At 38.8% G+C, this 25,655-nt stretch overlaps 1 protein-coding gene and 1 long non-coding RNA gene across 6 annotated transcripts in view; one reads left to right on the forward strand and one right to left on the reverse strand.

The window, feature by feature from the left end:
* CCDC192 (coiled-coil domain containing 192) overlaps positions 1 to 25,655 on the reverse strand; it is a 231,702-nt gene that overhangs the window by 108,809 nt on the left and 97,238 nt on the right. The gene's annotated exons all lie outside the window — the stretch shown is intronic.
* Positions 14,746 to 25,655, forward strand: part of LOC107132618 (uncharacterized) — a 310,093-nt gene continuing 299,183 nt past the window's right edge. The window contains exon 1 of the long non-coding RNA XR_003035550.2: positions 14,746 to 14,852. This is a non-coding gene — a long non-coding RNA (uncharacterized lncRNA). The remainder of the gene's footprint in view (positions 14,853 to 25,655) is intronic.

Below are 25,655 nucleotides of genomic sequence, written 5' to 3' on the forward strand. Positions count from 1 at the left end.
TCTCTCATTTTAAATCAAAAGCTGTCAGTGATTAAGTTTAGTGAGGAAACCTTGTGGGAAACTGAGATAGACAAAAAGGTAGGCCTCTTGTGCCAAACTCTTAGCCAAGTTGTGAATGCAAAGGAAACATTCTTGAAGGAAATTAAAAGTACTACTCCAGTGAACACATTAATGATAAGAAAGTGAAACAGCCTTATTATGGATAGTAGAGAGAGTTTTAGTGATCTGCATAGAAGAACAAACCAGCCGCAATATTCCTTTAAGTTAAAGCCTAACCAGAGCAAGATCCTAACTCTCTTCAATTCTATAAAGGCTCAGAGAGGTGAGGAAGATGCAGAAGAAAACTCTGAGGCTAGTAGAGGCTGGTTCATGAGGTTTAAGGAAAAGGAAAGAAGTTGTCTCCATAACATCAAAGTGCACGATGAAGCAAGTGCTGATGTTGAAGCTGCAGGATCGAACTAAGTTAATGAATGAAGGTGGCTACATTACACAGCTGATTTGGGGGGTAAACAAAACAGCTTTCTGTTGGAAGATGTCATCTAGGACTTTCAGAGCTAGAGAGGAGAAGTCACTGCCTGGCTTAAAGGACACGCTGACACTCATATTAAAGGGTAATGCAGATGGCGACTTGAAATTGAAGCCAGTGCTCATTTACCATTCTGAAAATCCTAGGGTCCTTAAGAATTATGCTAACTCTATCCTATCTGTACTTTAGAAATGGAACAAGAAAGCCTGGATGACTAAACATCTGTTACATCGTTTACTGAATATTTTGAGCCTACTGTTGGGACCTACTGCTCAAAAAAAAAAAAAAGATTCCTTCCAAAATATTACTACTCCTTGACCATGTACCTGGTCACTTAAGAGCTGTGATGGAGATAAACATGAATTTCAGGTTGTTTTCATGCCTGTTAACACAATATGCATTCTGTATCCCATGGACGGAGGAGCCTGGTGGGCTGCAGCCCATGGGGTCTCAAAGAGTCGGACACGACTGAGCAACTTCACTTTCACTTTCCACTTTCATGCATTGGAGAGGGAAATGGCAACCCACTCCAGTATTCTCGCCTGGAGAATCCCAGGGATGGGGGAGCCTGGTGAGCTGCCGTCTACGGGGTCGCACAGAGTCGGACACAACTGAAGCGACTTAGCAGCAGCAGCAGCAGCAGTCCATGGATCAAGAGGTCATTTTGACTTTCAAGTCTTATTATTTAAGAAATTTCATAAAGTTATACATGCCATATATAGTGATTCCTCTTATGAATCCAGACAAAGTCAATTGAAAACCTTCCAGAAAGGATTCACCATTCTAGATGTCACTAAGAGCATTTAGATATGCAAATGATACCACTCTAATGGCAGAAAGTGAAGAGGAACTAAAGAGCCTCTTGATGAGGGTCAGAGGGGAGAGTGAAAAAGCTTCCTTAAAACTAGGCATTCAGGAAAATAAAATCGTGGCATTTGGTCCCATAACTTCATGGCAAATAGATGAGGAAAAAGTGGAAACAGTGACAGATTTTTGGGGGGCTCCAAAATCACTGTGGATGGTGATTGCAGCCATGAAATTAAAAGATGCTTGCTCCTTAGAAGGAAAGATATGACAAACCTAAACAGCATATTAAAAATCAGAGATATCACTTTTCTGACAAAGGTCCATATAGTCAAATTTATGGTTTTTGCAGTAGTCATGTACAGATATGAGAGTTGGACCTTGAAGAAGGCTTAGTGCCAAAAAATTGATGCTTTTGAATTGTGGTGCTGGAGAAGACTCTTGAGAGTCCCTCGGACAGCAAGGAGCTCAAACTAGTCAAGCCTGAAAGTCAACCCTGAATGTTCATTGGAAGGACTGAGGTTGAAGCTGAAGCTCCAATACTTTGACCACCTGAGGTGAAGATCCAACTAAATGGAAAAGATGCTGATGCTGGAAAAGATTGAGGGCAGGAGGAGAAGAGGGCAACAGAGGATGACGTGGTTGGATAGCATCACTGACTCAATGGACACAAGTTTGAGCACACTGGTAGAGAATAAAGTACAGGGAAGCCTGGTAGATTGCATTCCATGGGATTGTAAGGAGTTGGACATAACTTAGTAACTGAACAACAAGAAGAACATTCATGATTCATGGAAAGAGGTCCAAATATCAACATTAGCAGGAATTTGGAAGAAGTTAATTCCAACCCTTATCAATGACTTTGAGGGCATTAAGACTTCAGTGGAGGAAGTAACTGCAAGTGTAGTGAAAATAGCAAGAGAACTCGATGTGGAGCCTGAATATGTGACTGAATTGCTGCAATCTCTTGATAAACTTATAACAGATGAACAGTTGCTTCTTATGGATGAGGAAAGAAACTGATATCTTGAGATGGAATCTACTGCTGGTGAAGATACTGTGAATGTTGTTGTTGAAATGACAACAAAGGATTTAGAATATTGCCTAAACTTAGTTGATAAAGCAGCAGCATGGTTTGAGAAGGCTGATTCCAGTTTTGAGAAAAGTTCTACAGTGGGTAAAATGCTATCAAACAGCATTGGATACTATGGAGAACTTGTTTGTAGAAGGAAGAGCCAATTGACATGGCAAGCTTCATTGTTGTCTTATTTTAAGCATTTGCCACATTCACCCCATCATTCAATAATGACCCTCTGATCAAGCAGCAGCCATCAAAATGGAGGCAAGAACCTCTACCAGTAAAAAAAGACTGACTTGCTCATTACACTCAGATGATGGTTAGTATTTTTTTTTAGAAATAAAGTATTTTTTTAAATTAAGGTGTATACATTGTTATTTAATAGACTACAGTATATAACTTTTGTCTGCACGAAGAGATCAAAAAGTACATGTGACTCACTTTATTTTGATATTCAGTTTATTGCTATGGTCTGGAACCAGATTCACAATATCTGTGAAGTATGCCTGTACTTCAGCAAGCATCTTCTAAGAAAACATGATTCTTCTCTATGACCACAATGCCTTTTGTACACCCCCAGAATTCATATTCATACAAGAATATTACCTAATAGCCAGTCTACATTTCAATTTCTTCAATGGCTCTGAAAATAGCTCTTGTATATTTTTCTTTTTAAGTTCACATCATTCCAAGGATTATATGCCCACTGCCTTTTGTTATCATGTTTCTTTACTTTAATCTGGATAAGTCGCTGCCTTTTATTTTCTTTCATAATCATATTTTTGAAGAGTTCAGCATAAATTGTCTTGTAAAATGTCTGACAGCCTGGATTCATTCAACTATATTTTTTCACATAATTAGGTTAAACCTTTTGGACCAGAAGAGTATATCAGATCAGATCAGTCAGTCAGTAGTGTCCGACTCTTTTCGACCCCATGAATCGCAGCACACCAGGCCTCCCTGTCCATCACCAACACCCAGAGTTCACTGAGACTCATGTCCATCGAGTCAGTGATGCCATCCAGCCATCTCATCCTCTGTCATCCCCTTCTCCTCCTGCCCCCAATCCCTCCCAGCATCAGAGTCTTTTCCAGTGAGTCAACTCTTCTCATGAGGTGGCCAAAGTACTGGAGTTTCAGCTTTAGCATCATTCCTTCCAAAGAAATCCCAGGGCAGATCTCCTTCAGAATGGACTGGTTGGATCTCCTTGCAGTCTAAGGGACTCTCAAGAGTCTTCTCCAACACCACAGTTCAAAAGCATCAACTCTTCGGCGCTCAGCCTTCTTCACAGTCCAACTCTCACATCCATACATGACCACAGGAAAAACCATAGCCTTGACTAGATGAATCTTTGTTGGCAAAGTAATGTCTCTGCTTTTGAATATGCTATCTAGGTTGGTCATAACTTTCCTTCCAGGAGTAAGTGTCTTTTAATTTCATGGCTGCAGTCACCATCTGTAGTGATTTTGGAGCCCAGAAAAATAAAGTCTGACACTGTTTGTGCTGTTTCCCTATCTATTTCCCATGAAGTGGTGGGACTGGATGCCATGATCTTCGTTTTCTGAATGTTGAGCTTTAAGCCAACTTTTTCACTCTCCACTTTCACTTTCATCAAGAGGCTTTTGAGTTCCTCTTCACTTTCTGCCATAAGGGTGGTGTCATCTGCATATCTGAGGTTATTGATATTTCTCCCAGCAATCTTGATTCCAGCTTGTGTTTCTTTATGTTTTATACCTCTTATCAGGAGGCATATAATAACATGTTGTCCTGTGAATGTCCTAATAACGCTAGGCTGGATCACTTGACCAGGGTGGTGTTTTCCAGATAGCACCATTGTAAATCTCATTCTTCCCCATTTCTAATTAATAAGTAATCTGTAGGGGCACCTTTCCTTTAGTTTTGTTTGTTTGTTTTTTTTCTGGTTTTTGCAGCATATTATGTGCAGAAAAGCATGCATATCATTAGTGTGTTGCTCAGTGAAGTTTTACAAACTGAATACATCCATGTAAATAATCAGCCTCTAGCTTGAGATATATAATAACATCAGCACTCTAGAAACTCACCTCATACCTTCTTTCTGGCTCTTCGTAGGTAACTACTATTTGAATTTCTGACATCATAAATTGATTTTTATCTTATTTTATACTGTAACTAAACCTAATCACACAGGATGTCCTTTTCATGACTGGTTTATTTAACTCAAGATTATGTTTGTGAGGCTCATGTGTATCATTGTATGGTGGCTTAATTTTGCTCATTATTCTTGCTGTTAATATTTTGTTGTATGAATATATAAATGATTTTTATCCATTCTCTTATGGATTTAGGGGTAGTTTACATTGGAGATATTATAAATAGAGATTGTGTAAACACTCTAGTATATTTCTTCTGGTTAAATTTTCATTTATGTTGGAAATGTTCCAACAGAATAGAATAGCTAGGTGACAAAATATGCCCAAGTTCAGTTTTCAGAGTTACTGTGTTAATTTACCTGCCCACACAAGTGGTTAAGTGTTCTAGTTACTCCTTATCCTTGCCAATACCTAATATTATTACTTGCTTACATTTTAGGCATTCTGGGGAGGGTATAGTGGGATCTTACCTCACTTTTAAAGCTCTCTAACTGAATCTATTTAAAAACATTTCAAAATAGTCAACACTAAATTATATTTGCTGAAATCTGTTACTTATTTTTTTTTGCTTGCCACTAATTTTTGCATCCAGCTACTATGCTATATTGGTTCAATTTCCTGCTTGATGACAAATACTAGAAATTCTTTCCATGAGAAGACAGTGTAATCTTTCTGGCTCCATTTATCTAATTATTTTATTCCACTTTGATCTGAGTGATAGTTTAGTTGTGTATGGAGTTTGGGGATGAATATTATTGTCTCAGCCCTAGGAAGACTCTTTCCCATTGTCTCTTGCCAATACTCGTTGTTGATGAGAAGTCTGCCATCAGTTTGTTTCTTTACAGGCATATATCTTTTCTCTCTGGTGGATTTTTAAGATTTTCTCTTTTTTTGGCATTGATCATCAAAAGGTTACATTATTACTTTTAAAAAAAAATGTATTTATTTTTTAATTGAAGGATAATTGCTTTACAGAATTTTGTTGTTACATTATTACTGTTTGACATTTTACTACAATGTACCTGTATGTGAATTTACTTACATTTTTTCTACTGGAAACTTGATTAAATTCTTCAATTTGGAGCTATGTTTCTTATATACAAGAATATTCACATTCATTATTTGAATATTTCTTCTCCTCTATTCTCTGTCAGTATTCTGAGACCGTCTCATTCTTTTTCTTCCATATGTCTTAAATTCTCTTTCATATTTTTTCATTTATTTATCCCTCTGTGCTGGATTCTGTGTGATCCGAGAGAATCTTCTCTCTTCCAATTCACTTATCTCTCTCTGTTAATCTAATGTTAAATTTGTTCTTTTAAGCTTTTAAAAATTTTAATTACTATATTTTTTCTTTCTAGAATTTCTGTTAGGTGATTTTTCAGATCTTCTTATTCTTTTTCATACCACCTTGCCTTTGTTTTATGTTTTCCTTCCTTTCCTTTTTGAACATTATAAATAATTTGAAGTCCTTTTAAAATTACTTCATTATCTCCTTTCCCAGAATGCTATGCAAATCCTCCATTTGTTTGCCAATTCACTCTTTATTCAGCGTAGTCATCATGTTATAATCTCTTCTTTCTTGCAGTTTATCTCTGTGGTAGTCCCATTTGCATTAGTCTTTGATGGATTTTTAATGTTAATTTCCCAGCTTGGGGATATAGGGCTTTGTGTATCACACATAGTCAGACCTCTATCCATGAACAGAGCAAGCTTAGGTTTTCAATTTCTTGTGTCTGATTATATTTCAACATACAACTGTGGATAGAAACTTCCTCCTAGTTATTCCAGAAATTTCTTGTTTCTGTTTCATTTGTGAAACAGACTTTCCTGACCCCTAGCTTTACACATGAAGGTTCAATTCTAACTCTGCTCCCAGAGTCCTATGGTCTAGTTTATCTTCTGCAAGTAATCCAAGTCTTCAGCCATTTATTGATAACTTGTTCCTAATTTCTATTGAGCTTTTTGGGATCAGCTTCAGCTCAGCACTTTCACTTTGAGTTATACTGCACACCTGACATCTGAAAATTTCCTCTTTCTTTTTTTAGTTCCAATTTGGACTATATATTCAAGGTTTTTTAAAATGGGATGGGGGGATTGTTGTAACCCAACATTTCAACATCTTCACAGCCGCTTGGGAGAGTTCCTGCATGATATGTCTTCTTTAAATGTGCAAAGTCCTGGGTCATTGTCCTTTGTTTTCACTTCTGGTTACTTCTTTACCCAAAAGTCTGCTAAGGGAGTTGATTCTAAGGTGGAATAAGTTTCTTCTTATTTGATAATGCCCATTTTTACTACTTCAATCTTTTTTTTTTTTTTAATGAAGATAAATATTAAAAAAAAAAAAAAAAAAAAAACCTTGAAGTTTGACAGTGTCACTGTCTGACAAAGAATATCAAGGATATAGTTTCTACCACTATGTCATAATATTTGAAATTCTACCATTAGGAATTACTTTTATATAGTTACTATTTTAATGACTCCTAAAAATCAGTATGTTACATTCAGTGATTAAGACCTCAAGAAATCACTTCCTTTTTGTCATTATCTGATTTCCTAATAACAACTATCTGAAAAAACCCATGCATACGAGTGTTGATTTTGATGGTAGTAAAGTTATGTGAGAAAACTCAGACCCTATAAAGATGTCACATGCAATGTTTGCTAATTCTATAATTGGAGTTGTATTAATATATGTAACAGTTCAGTTCAGTTCAGTTGCTCAGTCATGTCCGACTCTTTGCGACCCCATGAATTGCAGCACACCAGGCCTCCCTGTCCATCACCATCTCCCGGAGTTCACTCAGACTCACATCCATCGAGTCGGTGATGCCATCCAGCCATCTCATCCTCTGTCATCCCCTTCTCCTCCTGCCCCCAATCCCTCCCAGCATCAGAGTCTTTTCCAAAAGTCAGCTCTTCGCATGAGGTAGCCAAAGTACTGGAGTTTCAGCTTTAGCATCATTCCTTCCAAAGAATACCCAGGACTGATCTCCTTCAGAATGGACTGGTTGGATCTCCTTGCAGTCCAAGGGACTGTCAGGAGTCTTCTCCAACACCACAGTTCAAAAGCATCGATTCTTCAGTGCTCAGCTTTCTTCACAGTCCAACTCTCACATCCATACATGACCACAGGAAAAACCATAGCCTTGACTAGACGAACCTTTGTTGGCAAAGTAATGTCTCTGCTTTTGAATACGTTATCTAGGTCGGTCATAACTTTCCTTCCAAGGAGTAAGCGTCTCTTAATTTCATGGCTGCAATCACCATCTGCAGTGATTTTGGAGCCCAAAAAAATAAAGTCTGACACTGTTTCCACTGTTTCCCCATCTATATATGTATACGTAGGCATATATGTGTGAATACATACACATACAGTATTCTAAAGCATGATTCATTTTTATAATTACAGATTTGATTTTAAATTCATTTCTTTTTTTTTTACTACAGTTAGTGCTAAATGCTTATGAACTTTAAAAAATACAGTATTAATTTTTGACAGCATAAATACAAAAACTTTGAGACAGAAGAAATAATTGAGGTTTTAGGGGAAAAACATTCATTTTGCTATTAGGATTTATTTTCCAAACTGTCAAATTAGATTTAGAAAACCTCTGGCCCTTTTACAAAAAAGAAAAAAAAAAAAAAACCACGCATGTCAGCTTGTACAAATTTAGACGTGACATCCCTCAGAATTAATTGTAAACAACTCAGCAGCCCTGGAGGTTTTGCCTTTGAGCCAGGCTTGCTAGGTGAGTTTACTAAAAACAGTGGATTAACAGATACTCAATTATGATTTCTGTGGGTTGCCAAACTACATTCTTAAACTATCATTTAGCATTCTATATTTAGATAACTTAAAATTTTTACTTTTCCATAAAGAATAATTTTTTTTAAGTTCATTTGTGGATTATAAAGTCATAGGAGTAGGGGGAAGCAGTGTCCGTTTCCTTTGCCTCCCAAACCCTCTGACCCTATGAATTTGAGCTTGGTGATATGGGCTGAATTGTCTCTCCCCACCAGAAGTTCATATGTTGATGTCTTAACCCTCAATATGTAGCCTTTTATATTTGGAGATAAGGTCTTTAAAGAGGTAATGAAGGTAAAATGAGATCTTTAGTGTGGCCCCTAACTCTGTGTGACTGACGTCCTCAGAACAACGTGCGCTCGTAAAAAAGAAGAGCCATGAAGACGCAGCAAGAAGATAGCTGTCTTCGAGCCTGGAAGATCTCAAGAGAAAGCAACCCTGCCAACACCTTGATTTGGGACTTTTAGCCTCCAGAAGTATGAGAAAATACCTTTCTGTTATCTAAGCCACCCAGTCCGAAGTATTTTGTTATGGCAACCTTAGCAAACTAATACCAGAGTAATAATTCCTTTTCTTCAGTCTCCACAGTAATTAGTGGAAATCCCTGCCAGAGTTCAGTTTCATTGCTAGTCTTTGAGGCCTGGGAAGGACAAGAATGTATCCATTGACAAAAAATTACAAGACAAAACACACCAGCACACTAGAGGAAACCTTTGTTTTCTAGAGGCTGAAAAGGCAACTGAATATTTCTTGAATGTGAGCATTTTGCTGTTTTTATTTCTTTGCTATATAGAATGTAAAAAAAAAAAAAAAACAGTCTGAGAGATAAATTTGATATAAATAAAAGGTAGATAAGAAATAGGACTTCACATTTTTTTTGGTTCCACTTCAGATTTTTTTCCCAGGGAAATGGATAATTTGTTGCAAAAATGTACACTTTTTTCCCTTCCTGCCTGGTAAAACCACCAGGATGTTTTCTCACTTGCCAGAGATCCTTGTCTATGTCTATTCTGCCATCAGTATACAGTTGCAGGGGTTACGGCTGGGGAAACCAGACTGCAACTATATTCAAGAGTATGTAATGCCTCTATAGAAATCAGTGGAGCCTGGCAGGCCCCAGTCCACGGGGTCACAAAGACTCAGACGCGACTTAGCAATTGAACAATGACAACAGCAACAACATAGAAATCAACAAAGACACAAAGCCCTGATTCTGGAGATTATTTATCTGAGAAGTAAAATAACCTTTAAAAAAACTAAAAATAAAAACCCAGTAAAACAGTGTATTTCTTCATTAATCTAATTTTTATTGCAGATATTTTAAGAAATTGGACAATTTTTACTTTGATAATTTTAAAAATACATTTTCATGGTGTTTGCTATTCTTCACCTAGCTCCTCCTCCAGCAATTTCTTTTGTTCCTTCCTATGTCTTCTTTTTGGTTTCCAGCAACGATGTTAAAAATAAATAAACGCTTTAGAATTTGTAGTGCTGTCACACATATTTGAAGAACAAAGGTGGGAGGTAGTTTGCGTTTTCTTCTTTGTAGACTCCAGAAAATGTTTATGAAGTTAGCTACCATAAAACAATTCTGAAAAAAAAAACCAAAAAAAACAAACAAAAAAAAACCATGTGCAGGAGAATCTAAATTTCCCATTTTATTCGCTTGATTTGCACTTGAGACTTTTCCAACCCACCCTTCTCTCACTTTTCACTTCAGATCTGCAGTTTCAACTTACTTCTAACCAAGTGTACTTATCATGCCCCCTAGGCAAATCAAAGGCAGTGTATTCAAAATGAAATTGATTCTCTTTCCCCCACCTATTCTTCATTAGCTTCATCCCTCTGGGAATGTCACTCACCTTCCACTCCATCCTCAAGCTTTTGCATCTGATGGGGTTCTCCCCGTTCCCTCTGCATGTCGCCAGTTCTCACAGTCGACCTTCCTTTTTCCTTTCCTGTTGTTTCCATCCACAGAAACGTCTCCATCACCTTTGACCCAGGTTCCTGCAGTACGTATCCTGGGTCCATCCTCTCCAGTTCATTTTCTACATTGCCCTCAGTTTGACATTTCTAAAATACCAACTTGATTATATCTACAACCATTCAGTGGCTGCCATCTGCTCTTAGCCATACTTACCTTGTTAGACTTATTTCTGGACATCTTTCTATTCCAAAATATGCCTGTGCTCATTTTTTAATAAATGAACGTTATTTCCCTTTGCTTGATAGTCTCGCTCACCTGTACTCTTATGCGTATTTTGGGTCTCAATTTATATGTCATTTCTTCTAGGAAAACCCCTCACCTTCTCCCAGCCTCAGTTAAGGACTCTTGTCAGGTATTGTCATGAAGAGGTGTATTTACCCCTACCTTAGGGGTCGTGCTGCTTTGCAAATGCCTTTTAACTTGATTCAGTCATCCACCAGTCTGAGAGTGCCAGAGGACAGAGGCAATCTTTATGCTATTCACTCTTCTGTGAACACAGAGCCTGGCACATAACTGATGATGAATACGTATTTATTAAATGAACAGATAAAAAGTAATGAGAAAACAAAATTCACACTATTTCTGACGGACCCCTTGTTTTGTCTTTTTGTTTGTTAGAAGTGTAACAGATTACTCAAATGTGCTTGAAAAATCCAGAGGTTATCTTATGCGAAGTGAAAGTGTTAATCACTCAGTTCTGTCCAACTCTTTGTGACCCCATGGACTGGGGCCTTCCAGGCTCCTCTGTCCAAGGAATTCTCCAGGTAAGAATACTAGAGTGGGTTGCCATTCCCTTTTTCAGGGGATCTTCCCAACCTAGGGATTGAACCCTGGTCTCCCACATTGAACCCTGAGCCATCAGGGAAGCAAAGGAACATTTATCTTATTTCCTTATGAGAATTAAGGTATTCCCATAAGGAGTCTTCTTCCTTATTATTCCTTATTCCTCATGCAAGTCTCAAGGACAGTGTGGTGACAGGGAAGAAAGTTTAATGGTTCTGATTCCAAACGGATCACAACATTGACTCTTTTGTCCATTCCTGTTACTTAATAAAAGAACAAACAAGTAAGCACCATGACGCACTGCTCTTCTCAAGTGTAATGTATTCTTCCCAATGGTTTCTAATTATTCAAAAGAAGTCTAGCTTTTTCCCCCAGAGTACATGCATCAAAAGTGAAGAATAAATTTCCTTAAAACATTAGATAGAGATTTTTAAAATAACGAATCAGACCTGCAAATTGTTAGCAAATAACGGGTGGGAAATCCTTGAGCTTGGTCAAAGATTTTACACAGGGAGAGTCCAGGTATATGTATGCCTCTTGTTTTTCTTTTACAGAAACTATTAGGACTACTCCAAAGGAGTAGGAAGTTACTGACAGATTAGATCAAGTTGGAGGAAAGAGCTCCTTTATTGTTTTGACATTTATATGTTGGTCCAGTATTTCAATAAAGTCCTTGTACATTGCACAGCTGTGTCCGATGCAGGAGAAGTTGCCAGTGTTAATGACAGCAGCACAAAGAGTTCTTCTGCTGACCGTGCCTAATACTTTTATACTGATTAAATATTTAAGAAACAAAAGGTTCCGTATTTAAAGACAATAAACCATGCCAATGTAAATCAAAGTTTGAAAATGTCAGACAGCTCTAAGACTTTGGGCTAATCATTCACCATGAGAATGATAAAAATTTTCTAAACTGAAACTGAGTTTTTCTATGCTGCCATCAAGCATATCTAAAGTGGGGGAGACTTTCAGGGCAACATTCTTCTTTTTTTAGGATTTATTCCCAAAGGACACAGTGAATGTTATATCCCACCCCCCCTCCAAAAGTAGGTGTTAGAAGAAAGTGCTCAAAACTGCCTTTGAAGTTTACTACCAAGATTCAGAGTCGTGACAGACCAAATGGGTATTTGGTGCCTGCGGAAAAACCTGTACTCCTTTTACTCTTCCTAGAAGGAATGAAAACACAATTCAAGTGTTCTAGAAAGGGCTCTGCATTCTGGGAATTTTCAGGGCTTAATTTGTAAAGCCTGCCCAGTCCTCCTCATATTTTGCTTCTTCCACCGCCAATGCCTTGGAACACAGGCCTCGGAGAGCCAACCTAAGCGGCGTAATTCATCCACTTCACTGATGTGTTACTCAGCATTTCTGTTTTCTCTTGATCTATCATATTTTAAAAATAAGTATAAATGTTTTAATAGTTGACTTCAAATTATCTGTAGAAAGGTAAAAAAAACATGATTCTTTTTAAAAAAAATATTAAAATTATCACCACGATGTCATCAGGACACTTGGAGGTAGAAAAACCTGAGATGTGGTCTTTATTCTTGTTTTCTAGTAAAACATACTTAGTTCTAAGTGCATTACAAAATTTATTTCAAGATCATGATGGGTCAAAACTCAGCAAGGAGAAGAATGACTAGGTTTAAACCACAGAAGAATTGGAGACAATTGTTTTTTGAAGACACAAATTCCAGATTTTCTTAAAGCCAAATTTTGGCTAAAGTCTTAAAGTACTCTTAAAAGGTAAACAGAGAGTGCATTTTATCTGTGGTTCAGAAACACACAGACTGGACATGGGACAGCCAAAAGGAGATAAGAATTTGTCACTTGTTTAGTTTAATCTATGCTAAAATTGTTTCTTTGGCGAGTCAGCTGTGCCCCAGTAAAAAATAAAAGGCTCATGTTTATATCTCTCTGACTTTAATACATTTCAGAGTATGTTGTGATTTAAAGCACTGGTTCTTGCATTTTTCTTTTAATCATAAACCATTTTAGTGAAGGAAGATGGAGAAAGCCAAAATCTCTAGTCAATCTACTTATTTATTTCTCCTTTTCAATTAAAAAGAACTCAGTGATAACAAAGAAGGAAAAAAGAAACAATTTGTAGTCTGAGCTTATATACATGTGCTCTAAACAGTGCCCTCTAAACCAAAAAATAATACATGTATTTTTATCACACTTGTCTTGATAGTGTGTTGTAACTCACTTAGTCTGCACAAAGTCAATTAGCACACTTACCAACAGGGTGCATGTAAGTAGCCATTTCATGGAGGTGGATTGAGACGGTGACGTGTGGGTCGTATATATTTTCTCTAGCATTAGTGACTTGGGTGATTCCTATTTAAACTTCAATATGTGCATATTCTAATAAGTAGTTCTTTGAAAGATATAAGCTAATAATGCAAATATTCACTAACAATAACCAAGTAAGCTTTAACCAAATGATCCTCAGGAACCAGAAAATCCTCAATAAATGAAAAGTATGAAGATAAACTGACATTAATTTGTAATTACAAAGCGAAGATAAGTCACAAGGTTGATGAAGCCCTGAGAACACAGCACACTGGTTGTTTACAGGCATTCCAGCAGCTCTCCAGCATTGCAGACATTGTCACAGACTGAATACTTATAAAACACCTTCTTCCTGAAATTCTAGCATGTGCCAAGTTTAGTTTATGAACCTCAAATACTGGTCATGAGTACTAACTTATCTTCTATTTAACTATCAGAAAAATCTTTAGTTTTTCATAAAAGTGAAAGTGTGTGTGAAACTGTATATCTTTGGCAATAAATAGAAGAAAGGGCTTGTACTTTTGGATTGGTTGAAGGCCTTCAGGAGGCCTTCAAAAGAACCAGGGACTGTGGGCTATTCCTTTAGAAACCTAGGTATACCAAACCTAGAAGAGCTGTGGCCTCCTGAGCTGTAACTTGAAAGGCTGGTGAACCACTGAGAGCCAGAAGTGTGCCTGATGGGGTATATCTGGCCATGCTTCAAGGACCGGGGTGCTGCTGAGACATTTCAGCTGCTTATGGGCTTTGAACCAGATGGCCTCCAAGGGTCCTGCTGACATTGGGAGTCACTATTTATGGCAGATGAGATGACCCCATGTTTCTGCTCAGAGCTTTATTTGCTATACAGTTTATTTCAAAGACAGTACTCTTTATGTTCTGGAGAGAGACCACGCATATGACCTGCTGGCTTCTGGGCTACGTCTTAGAACTGTTCCTCTGATGCTATTGTGGATAACTTGTTTTTATACTCGTTTTAAATTGGGAATAAGTCTTAACAGATAAAACAGAAGCAGTACTATTAGCAATCCCTTTCTGAGTGACCATGCATTCTTAGTCCTTCACATGGTTCTTCAGGCAAACACTGAATGAATCTTTAGTTTTATAAGAATATCAAAATTTGGTCAAAGAGCGGGACCATTCTACTGTGGTATTCCTGTCTGGATATCCAGATTCTCTTAAAGGTCAGCTCATGGACTTGAAAACTACCCAGTTTTGTCCTCTCCCATTTAAAGCCTTTTAATGAAAACTTGCATTGTTTGTCTTGAAACAAATATGTTTGAGTTCAAAGATTTGGCACCAATGTAGCCTTGTTTATTTTAACATAGGTGGTGGAAAAATAGCTACTTTGTAAGAAGCTGTGTGACTTCCTGAACCTTCTCTTTTCCAAGACAGAGTGGCCCTGACTGGAGGACAACATCTCCCGCGGGGCAGGAGGAGAGAAGGTGGGTGAGTTATGCGGTGATCCTGCTTTCTATAGAGCACTCAGGGCTCCCGTCTCCATGAATCACAATTGATTTTTTAACACAGACAGATTTCATCTTGATCGATCTTAGATAGTGTTGAAATGAATGCTCTCTAAAATCTAGGCAACTGTATCTTTGTCCTTGCGTCTGTGAAATTCCATGAGAAAAGTGTTCAGAAAGAACTTCATTCAGTGAAAGATGTGGACAGTTTTGGAAATGCTCAAACAAAACCTGTTGAATTTCTATGAACCCCCAGTGAGGAAAACATTAAGAACAGGGGTTTTGAAAGAAACATTTTCCACATTATTTCACAGTTCCGGCTTCCTTTCTGAAAGTTACTTGTTTGCTCTCATAAATAATACTTTTTCCAGCTGGCACACTTAAACAGGATCCATTGAAATAAATTTCATGGGACATTGAGCAATTCCAGTCCTTTTCTCAATCAAAACTAAAGGTTATATTATTTGTTCTGTCCTTCCCTTTTGAGTGCCTAGGAAAGAAGCTGTTGATATTATTGTTAATGTTTCAAAGAAACCTACAGCTGCTAAGTTTTTTTCTTAGGTGAAGCACAGCTTTCCACCTTGGTCACGTCCCTGAAGATAGGCTCTTTTAGGTGTTAGAATTTCTCAAAGAGCAAGAGATGGTAACGGACATCTCAATTCTTCTGTTGGCTCTCATTCCTCTCCTGAATATGTTCATGGTTAGGAATGTTGCTGTTGGCTGGAAGTGCATGCTGATGTGACCACCTCGTTGGTCTGGTGTGCCAGGTGGCATGAGGACTGAGCATTTTGGAAATGCCCATGATTTCCATCAGCATAGAAAAAATTGACTAGTTGGCAATTAGAGCAGATCAATAATGATTCTTTTGTGTGGGCATAGATGGAACAGAAAGCCTTTCACCAATTTTAATAAAAACTCTGAAACATGATTATAAAGGAGCATTGGGGGAAATCCTATGACCTCTTTGGAACATATAAGAAGGACTCTCAGGGTGACCCTAGAGGTCAGAGACAAATGGCACCTTGGGGATGGCTCTTTCCAAAGAGAGTATCGTGTTCTCATTGGCTGCTTTAGAAGTAAGGCAGAGACCTCAACAAGACTTGAGAATAGAATTTATTGGCCAGTATGGGGAAAAGTTGGCCTTTAACCCATATGATGGAGGGAGGCTGGTTCACTAGTAAAATAATCTTCAGGGTGGGGAACTGAACTGGGAAAATAAGTAGAGAGAGGAGCAGAACATATTTAACATTTAAGAACATATTAAAATGTGAATTCTAACAAGGAGGCATATGGAGGCTTCTGGACTCTTCCAAGGGCGTATGGGTCAAACTTGTGCTCAGTAATAAAAAGCAAGGGCCTCTTTCTGACAGAGGTAGGCCTGGCAGATGGTAGGGGAAAGAGGTGTGGTTGCAAACAGCCCTAGGCTTTGTCAGTATCAGCTGTACCCGCAGATGTGAAAAGACAGGCTTTCCTCATACAAAGTGTGGGAGAAATACCTGTGTGGTGGGATTACCATCTGCACCAGTGCTGTGGTAACAATTCAGAGCACAAGTACAAAAACCACCAAATGCCCTCATAGGCACCGGTAGGGGAGGGGCAGTTCTGCTTGGAATTTTGCAGAGCTGATACGCAAGATATTTCTCTGGGTTTGGGTACTTCGTGAAGAGCATTGAGGGATACTGGTTCCTTTTCTCCCTGGACATCTTGCCTTGAGGCCTGGCACCAAAGATGGTATCTAGGCCGCAACACAGACATAGTCTAACCCTGAAGCCAGGTATCACTCACTGTGCCTCAGGGCCCTGGGCACCTGGTAGAGCATCTAACCCTGTAGCAGCCCCTCGTGCTTGAGGGCCGTCTTGCTGTTTCAGAGCTCTTCATTTGCAGAAATCTGTGCTCTGAAACTAGGCATGTGGGCTTTGCTTTTTCCAGAGCTCTGGTGGAGTGTCCTTCCCCAGACCTTGCCAGAGGCCATTCCCTCGCTCCCTCTCATTTCTGCTTTGATATCATTTTACAGTGAGACCTTTCCCTATCGCTGTGTATAAAATAACCCCCTCTCCTAGGATCCGCCCAATCCCCTTACTCCACTTCTGTCGTAAGCCATTTTGCACCATATGACATTTTAAACACTTACTAGTTTTTTTGTTTTTTTTTTTTTTGCCTTTATCACTCCACTACAGTGTAAGTTCCATGAAGGGATTTAGTCTGTTTTGTTGACTGCTATTTCTTACCATAAGCATCCTTTTGAATACATGGGAAATAAATGAGTGAGGTCTTAAGCAGAACTTTTAACTCTGATTTCTCTCTGTTTCCTCAGACTCATAGGCAGTTTGGGCATCAAGGGAATGACAGATGGGAAAAGTTTTTTTTTCTTTTTCTTTGCAGGTGATGTAACCTGAATAGGGCCAGGGTATAAAAGTTAAACAGTGTACCCAAGGAACAAAGTGAAAGACTTTTCACTCTGAGAAGGAAACAAGCAGTTTGCAGTGTTTCTTAATTAGGTGACATTAGGTGGTAAGTGAGGGGTCCTACCATGCTTTCAGTATTGTCCTTGGAGTGGCACTGGCGATTTTCTTATCCTTAGTGGAAAAGCATCAGAACAAGTGATTCAAATGTGGTTTAGAAAATGCCAGAGTCCAAGAGGGATTGACTTGTCTCTAGATTTCAATTTATTTAAATCTTCCCTTAACCATCCCTTGATTTACATTTTTGAAACCAAGATAGCCAGTAGAGCTGGGGAAATATGTATAGTTGTTTCAAAATTAAGTTTTATATAGTATGATTCATAATTGACTGAATTTTGTGCTAGCCCACCTGCTCTGTGGTTTCTGGGTACCATCTTGCATGTGAAATCTCTTATGGCAGTTATACTTATGCTGCCATGGAGGAAATAGCCATTAGGAAATCTTCTTTAAACACCAGAGGGCTTAAGGACTATATAAGAGATACCTAATCTTTCTAGTTGCCTTCTTGTCTATCACTCTGAATTACAGATGCCAGGTACGGTAGGTTCTGAAGTAGGCTTTATGACTTCCTACAGGATACATGGATAAAATTTTAGCTCCAACATTGGTAAAATGGAGATAAACCCATAAAGTCCATGAAACCTGGTTGCCCAATCCCACATTAAAGATCCTTATGGAGTTTAGAAGAGGTGTGTGGAAGCCTTAGAAAGATGAGTTCTCTAACCTCCTGTAGAATTGGATCAAGAAAAGGGGCTAAGAAGATTTTTGGATTTCTTAAGAGGCTGGTCCTTAGAGGAGTCTCTCTACTAGCCTCAGGTTGCCCTACAGAAGTTCCAGCACCTTCTACTGTTAGCATTGTGGCCTTGTCAGTGGCATTCTGGAGCCAGCTCACATAGGCTTGAGAGAGCAAGTTGTTAAATTTCAGCATAAAAGGGCCAAGGTAGGTGGGAGTACTTATTTAAAACACTGAAATAGGCAAACACTATAAATTGGGGTTCTCCCCCTCTCCCAAGAGCTGTTAGGTAAACATTCACCAGTACACCACTAGCCTTTAGTCATCACTTAATGTTCGTGTGAGCACTTTGCCTGCTTGGACTTTGTGTGTGTATAGACATATGTAATATACCTGTATTATAGGGAAGAGAGGATAAAAGGATGTTTGAAAAAATTTCAGCCATATGGTGACCAGAGGGCATGAGAAGTATGATATGAAAGATAATGAGACATTTTAATGTTAAATATATTTAGATTAAAATAATTCTTGTTGAAAAATTCACTAGTTTAAGAGTGTATCATTAAAAATTATAAAGATGCCTATGATTTATTGATAACAGGAGAAAGATGATACATATAATTGGAAAGTGATACATATAAAAGATCATATTTTTGTAAAAACAAAATCATCCCAACTCTAAGCAGTGTACATGTGTACATGTGTTTTTCTATGTTATGGGCTATAGCAATTAAGTGCTATTGACATAAGTAGTGAAAAGGTAGGGAAAAAAGAGGGAAATTTTAAAATTCATATACTTTTGTTTTATTGACCTTTGGCCAAGTATTTGTTGATTACATTTTGGAGTTACAGAGTAAGGACCAAGCAAAATGACTTTGAAAGAATGGCATATTTAAAAATGTAACATAAATGAAATGTCATAAATGTACATGAAAATTTTTGAGGTAAATAATCTTCATTCAGTTCCACACACAACATTTGCAGCATTAGATACTCAAAATAGGGAAAAAATTAAAATAATGCAAATCAGTTAGTGTATGATTGTACATGAAATGTTGAGGTTAAATGAAAGATACTACAGAGGGTGTGTGTATGCTTGTGTGTGCTTTAACATACTTTGTGAAAACAAAAAAGGATAAAGCCATCCCGGAAAATGGAGAGCAAGACTGTTTGGACAAATACAGGCACCGTGCAGACAATGGGCTATTCATTTGTGCTGAGAAACTGGAGCCTAAGTGTCTTTCCACCTGTTCCAAGTAAGACACACGGACTCTAACCTTGAACCAGTTCTTGAATCTCCCTACAAATCTTCTAAGGAGAAAGTAAACTTTGTGAGAGGATCTCAGAAGCTACGCTGCAGTGTACACAGCTTGGCAGTAGAGATATGTGAAAAGAAAAGCCATCAGAAGGCCTGGCTCCTGTGCTAACATGCACTGGGGTATTAAACCTTTGCTGAGACGGAAGCTCTTTCCAGATCATTATAGACGTGATCCCTCAGACTCAATAGAAGATAACATATACTATCGTAACACTGACTCCACCACATCAGATAAAGACCATCACCCTACAGCCTCAAATATTTCTCTGGACATAACACACAGATTGTTTACCAGAGAGCCACCTGTATTTGTCTGGTAATCAGACTTTAAAGATAATAAGAGTACAGGGCTGGGAGCCCAAAGCATGGTCTGTTGACATAAGGAGGTGGTAATTATCCAACGCCCAGAGATCTATTATGGATAAGAGAGAAACAGGCACCTCTTGCTCCATAAGAAAATTCCTTTTTAGTTTGTTTCCTAGCAGTCGTCTGGTGTGTGTCCTCCCTGTTGTTCAGTGACTACTTAATTGAGGGATGACAGAGGATCTTTATCTGGGACATGGGCTTTAGCACTCTGGGAAAAGTCACTTTGCAGTTGATGTGAGTAAACGTGTATAAACCCTTTACAAAACTAACAACTCAAGGATCCACTTAAGTAGCTAATAACTGTGCCGGAAAAGCCCAGCACAGCTGAATTCTACTGTGAGTCCCTGATGGCAGGGTTCTAGGAAACTGCTGCCTTTCCTCGAATGCAAGAAAGGAAGGTGCCATGACGGTGTTGTCCATGGGGAGTGTAATTGGAAGAATTGTGAATTCTATGAGTACTTCTGCAGTATTATAGTTTAGGGGTTATGCATGTAACAAATGCTCGGGTATAAAGTTTCTCGAAGTGTGGGTCATAGGCCAGCTGCCTCCAAATTAAAAATATGTTTCCAGACTCCATTCCAGACCTACATTTAGATTATCTGGCAAAAAATTGAGAAATATCCTTGCATCTTTCCTGTCTTCATTGAAATGTAGTTCCTATACTATAATATTAACCCTTTAAAAATGTTGAATTAGTGGTTTTTAGTATATTCACAAAATTGTACAACTCTCACCGCTATCTAATTACAGAAAATGTTCACCAACAGAAAAAGAAGCCTCTTCCCATTAGTACCCATTCTCCATCCGCCACCTACCACTGTTGCAGGCCAATAGCAACCAGTAATCTGCTTTTTTGGGCTCCAAAATAACTGCAGATGGTGATTGCAGCCATGAAATTAAAACACGCTTGCTCCTTGGAAGAAATGCTATGACTAACCTAGACAGCATATTAAAAAATAGAGACATTACTTTGCCAACAAAGGTCCATCTGGTCGAAGCTATGGTTTTTCCAGTAGTCATGTATGGATGTGAGAGTTGGACTATAAAGAAAACTGAGCTCTGAAGAATTGATGTTTTCGAACTGTAGTGTTGGAGAAGACTTTTGAGAGTCCCTGGGACTGCAAGGAGATCCAACCAGTAAATCCTAAAGGAAATCAGTACTGAATGTTCATTGGAAGGACTGATGCTGAAGCTCCAATACTTTGGCCACCTGATGCTAAGAACTGACTCACTGGAAAAGACCCTGATGCTGGGAAAGATTGAAGGCAGGAGGAGAAGGGGACAACAGAGGATGAGATGGTTGTATGGCATCACCAACTCGATGGACATGAGTTTAAGCAAGCTCTGGGAGTTGGTGATGGACAGGGAGGCCTGGCTTGCTGCAGTCCATGTGGTCGCAAAGTCAGACACGACTGAGTGACTGAACTGAATCTACTTTCTGTCTCTATGATTTTGCCTACTCTGAACATTTCATATCAGTGAAATCACACGATATGTGATCATTCATAAATAAAATGATACCTACTAAATTAGTATAAATAACTAACAATATCCAGGAGATGGTGAGGACTGGGAAGCCTGGAGTACTGCAGTCCGTGGGGTCACAAAGAGTCAGACATGACTGAACAACGGAACAACAACAATATCACATTATTGCCTTCATTTGACAAATCAAATCCAGACATAGTAAAGAACAAAATGTAAAGAAACAAATAGCTAGGAGTAAGTCAATCATTATGAACTCTAGTACTCTCCTAGGCTGTTACAGTTAAATTTGCCTTGATTTATTTTTGTCTGAAAACCAGGAGGTTACCTCATGAGGCTCGCCCTGTGAACCAGATTCTGAGTTTGATGGGTGTGGTGGAAATACGCCATTCTCTTTGCCTTCCAAGCATTTTGAGCACTTATCCTAAACTTGGAGATTTCCCTACCTACAAGTCTTTACTTTCTCAAGGTAGGCACCTAAAATTCCCTTCTACCTCCCTTGCATCCTCAAGTGCATGCTTGAGCCCTGCTCTCCACCAGTCAAAATCATCTATGCCAGAACTCAGATCAAAACATTTTTGGGGTACACTCCACTCAGAGCAGAAACACCTTGCACACAGGCAGATGTTCTAGAGGAATCTTCAGGACTAGAATCAGAAGTACTAGTTGGGGCAAATAGTGGTGGTGGCAGATGGTTCTTCTGGGACAGTCCTGAGTAATTTGAGCATCATTTACAGCTTAAGTTTCCAAGTGTGGCCCTCTGACCCTCCTAGAGAGTTTGGAAGTCACTCATAAATCTTCATTTAAGTCCTATTCTGCTTAAATTTGTTGGGATGTATTTCTGTTAAACAAGAATACAATTGCTAACACAGGACTCTACCTTAGAGGTCCCACTAATGCTGAACTGTCAGTAGAAGCTTGCCCCAAATTCACTTGTGAGCTTTAGAGCCCTGGCAAATCTCTCTTTCAGAAAAGCCCTCCTTTTTAGGTTCGACTGGGCAAATGCTCTCTACCATTTAGAGTGTAAGAAGTTTCACTGATGCAATATGAATCTTTTGTGATATTTGACACTAATTATAAAGCATTTATTTACTATGCTGATTTCTAAGGTACTCTCTGTAGAACACTACCTTGGAATCATTATCTCTTTGCCAAGTCCATCAGTCTAATGGTTTAGGTGGTCTTATTAATCAACCTCCCTGCCCTACTACTTTCTTTGACACATATTCATGTACAACAACAGCTTTAAAGTTCAATGTCTAATAGCCTTATCTAATCATCAAGGATGAATGGAAAGTTCTAAGGAAAAATACGAATTTGTGATTTTTGAACTTTGTATGTACATGTTGTACACTTAATGCCTAATCAAGAACATAGTCAACCATTGCTCTCAACAAATTCCTTCTTACACTTTTTGATATAAAGAGACTCCTTAGATGCTAGTGGGCCATCTGAGAGACCTAGGAGAGGATGGTTTCTGTGATGTTGAAGATAAATTCTAGGCAATAATCTGTGAATATTCTTAAATGTATCATTTATGTTCAATCGGATTCTTTCCCTAACACCCTTCATCCTCAATAGGTTACTGCACATAAGGAAGAGACCAAGTTTTGAGTTTCTTAAATCACTCTGAAATGAAAGGGCTCCAGTGGATGTTTTGACATTTTATCTACTCTATGTTTGGTTTGCTCTAGCATGTGGGCATCCACAGAAAATGTCACAAATCTCAGTTGATACTTTCTAAAATATATTGAAGTTGATGTCTACAATAGCTCCCAAGGCACGCAGTGTATGCATACCCCGTATAGGTCTATGAATATATCTGTGAACCTATAATTTCAGATTGAGAAACACCAGCCTGGAGTCTTACTACTGTGCGTTTTTAAGGCAACACATAGTCATTGCAAAAAGAGGGACCTTGTTAACATAAAGTTTGTCCATGAGGACTGTATAGAATTATATTTTAGGATAGAAAATTTTCCCAAAACATATGATCTTGAAAATAAAAATAAAAACCCATCCATGAAAACTAATCACAGAGTATCCTAAGAAAATTAATTTGGTATATTTAAAGATTACTGAATGCAATCATTTATTCTCAACAATGTTTAAGACAATGCAGATACACAAGACCTGAATGGGGGAGCAGTGAGAGCCTCGAGGCATATAATTTTATTGGTGTGAATTCCCAGAGGAATCACACTTGAAACTGACTAGCAAAAGATCCATTTGCTAGGAAGTCATCTTGAAATTTAAATTCATATCCTGAGATCGATGGCTGAAAGACAAAGTAAACACCGCAGGCAACACACTTTTGGAGAAGTCATGGAACTATCCTTAACTGAGTCTTTCTCTGACTAAACTTGAACTATTCCAATATACTAAAAATTTGCACATTTATGAGCATTTAACATGCTCACGGTTAGGCTGAATTCCACCTCAGTCCTAGGTTTCTATCCAATGTAACTTTCCATTACAGCAATGACTAGCTAAACATTGCAGCCTTTTAAGGGTTACTGTGATACAGCTCCTTAATTACTTTTGCTCCCGCATGAGCTCTGTCTCTGGGGATGGGTATGTTTCAGGCGTGGAAGAGTGTTCAGTGGGGAACATTCCCATGAGCTCAAGCTGGACATAACTTGTTTTTAAGGCTTACTTTAAATATCTGGCAGTATTCTCATTAGCAATTCCATAAAGCAGCATAATGCCTCTTATTCTCATTTCTGCCTAGTCCCTCTTCTGAACTTGCTTTCTGACTGCTTGCATTGTTTTTGCTCCCACCCCCACCCTTGTGCACCAGGCATTCTCCCCTCCTCCAGCAGCAGCCTCCCTGTTTGATCACCAGGCTTCCTCCTCCCGCTCCTCCTCTTAACACTTCCTCCTAGCCAGTTCTTCCGTGAAGACAGTAACAATTGACAATCAAATCTCCCCGCACCCAATAAGCCCAGAGGATGAGAGCCTGGCTTGTTAGGATCAGCACAGATAGTTGAAGAATGAACAATTAATAAGGATGTCTTGGTTTTGTATTCCTTAACCTCTTCCTGGAATCTTGTGAATGATTTCTATCCTTTCTGTGAGAAGCTCAAGTTCTCCTTAGTCCTGGCCACACAATATTGCCACACATTTTTAATGAAAAAAGTTAAAAAGGTGTGGAGTTATTATTTTAGGCTTTCTTCATTTTTAAGGTGACTCATATCTAAAGCATCTGTCGACTCTCTGACTGGTTACCCTCCTTTGAGAAATCACACCCGTCTAAACAAGTCTGTTTAAACCATTTATGTTGTATGGTTGCTGATTATTATTATAGGTTCTGAGGCTATGACAGTGCCTTTTCATTTATTAAGGCTCAAGAGAACTCCCCCTAACCCTTCTGTCTCCCTAAAGTCTTCCAGTAAAGTTTATGTCAGTTCTCAATAAATAGGACTTAAGAGGAAGAGATTGGGTAACAAATAAGATGATTTATGTTTGAAACACTACCAATGATAAATATCTGCACTTAAGCAGTTACTGAAATTAACATTTAAAATTAGAAACAACTTCCCTTTTCCACGGAGATGGCAATGGCACCCCACTCCAGTGCTCTTGCCTGGAAAATCCCATGGATGGAGGAGCCAGGTGGGCTGCAGTCCATGGGATCGCTAAGAGTCGGACACGACCGAGCAACTTCACTTTCACTTTTCACTTTCATGCACTGGAGAAGGAAATGGCAACCCACTCCAGTGTTCTTGCCTGGAGAATCCCAGGGACGGGGGAGCCTGGTGGGCTGCCGTCTATGGGGTTGCACAGAATCGGACACGACTGAAGTGACTTAGCAGTCCCTTTCCCATTTTGCAAAAGAGGAGATTGACATCTTCAATGATTTCTAGGAAAAGATATGAAAATATATTTGCTTAAAAAGTAAATTCTTGACCATTCTGAGGTTCCCTGGTGGGTTCAACTGAGGGCCGTCTATGGGGTTGCACAGAGTTGGACACGACTGAAGCAACTTAGCAGCAGCAGCAGCAGCAGCATCTATTCTAGAGGGATTCCTGATGGTGTTTGAGAATGCAGAGGCTGAAGCAGAAGTCCAGAAGAACAAAATAGGGACGTGGAAAGGTGTATGCAGCTGACCCTGCAGTGGTTCCAGAAATGTGCATCCAAAAAAGAATTTCAAAGAAACTTTGGCTAAGTCAGCTGCATTTCATTTAGCACTACACAGGGGGCATATGAATCATCAGACCTCCCAGTTGGGATGTTTGTTTACAGGGTCAAGCAAGAATCAGAATCAGGTAGGATAACTTTCTCCAAGGGGGTCAAGGAGATAAAGGTTAGGAAGGCAAACTTTGAGGGACAGGAATGTGGTCAGAACTGCCTCTTAGCATCAAAGATGATCTTTACCAGTTATAAAACTCCTCAGCAGTAGTTTTCCATTTCCCACA

This window comes from Bos taurus, chromosome 7 (genome assembly GCF_002263795.3).
Source record: "Bos taurus isolate L1 Dominette 01449 registration number 42190680 breed Hereford chromosome 7, ARS-UCD2.0, whole genome shotgun sequence".
In the NCBI taxonomy this organism is placed as follows: Eukaryota; Metazoa; Chordata; class Mammalia; order Artiodactyla; family Bovidae; genus Bos; species Bos taurus.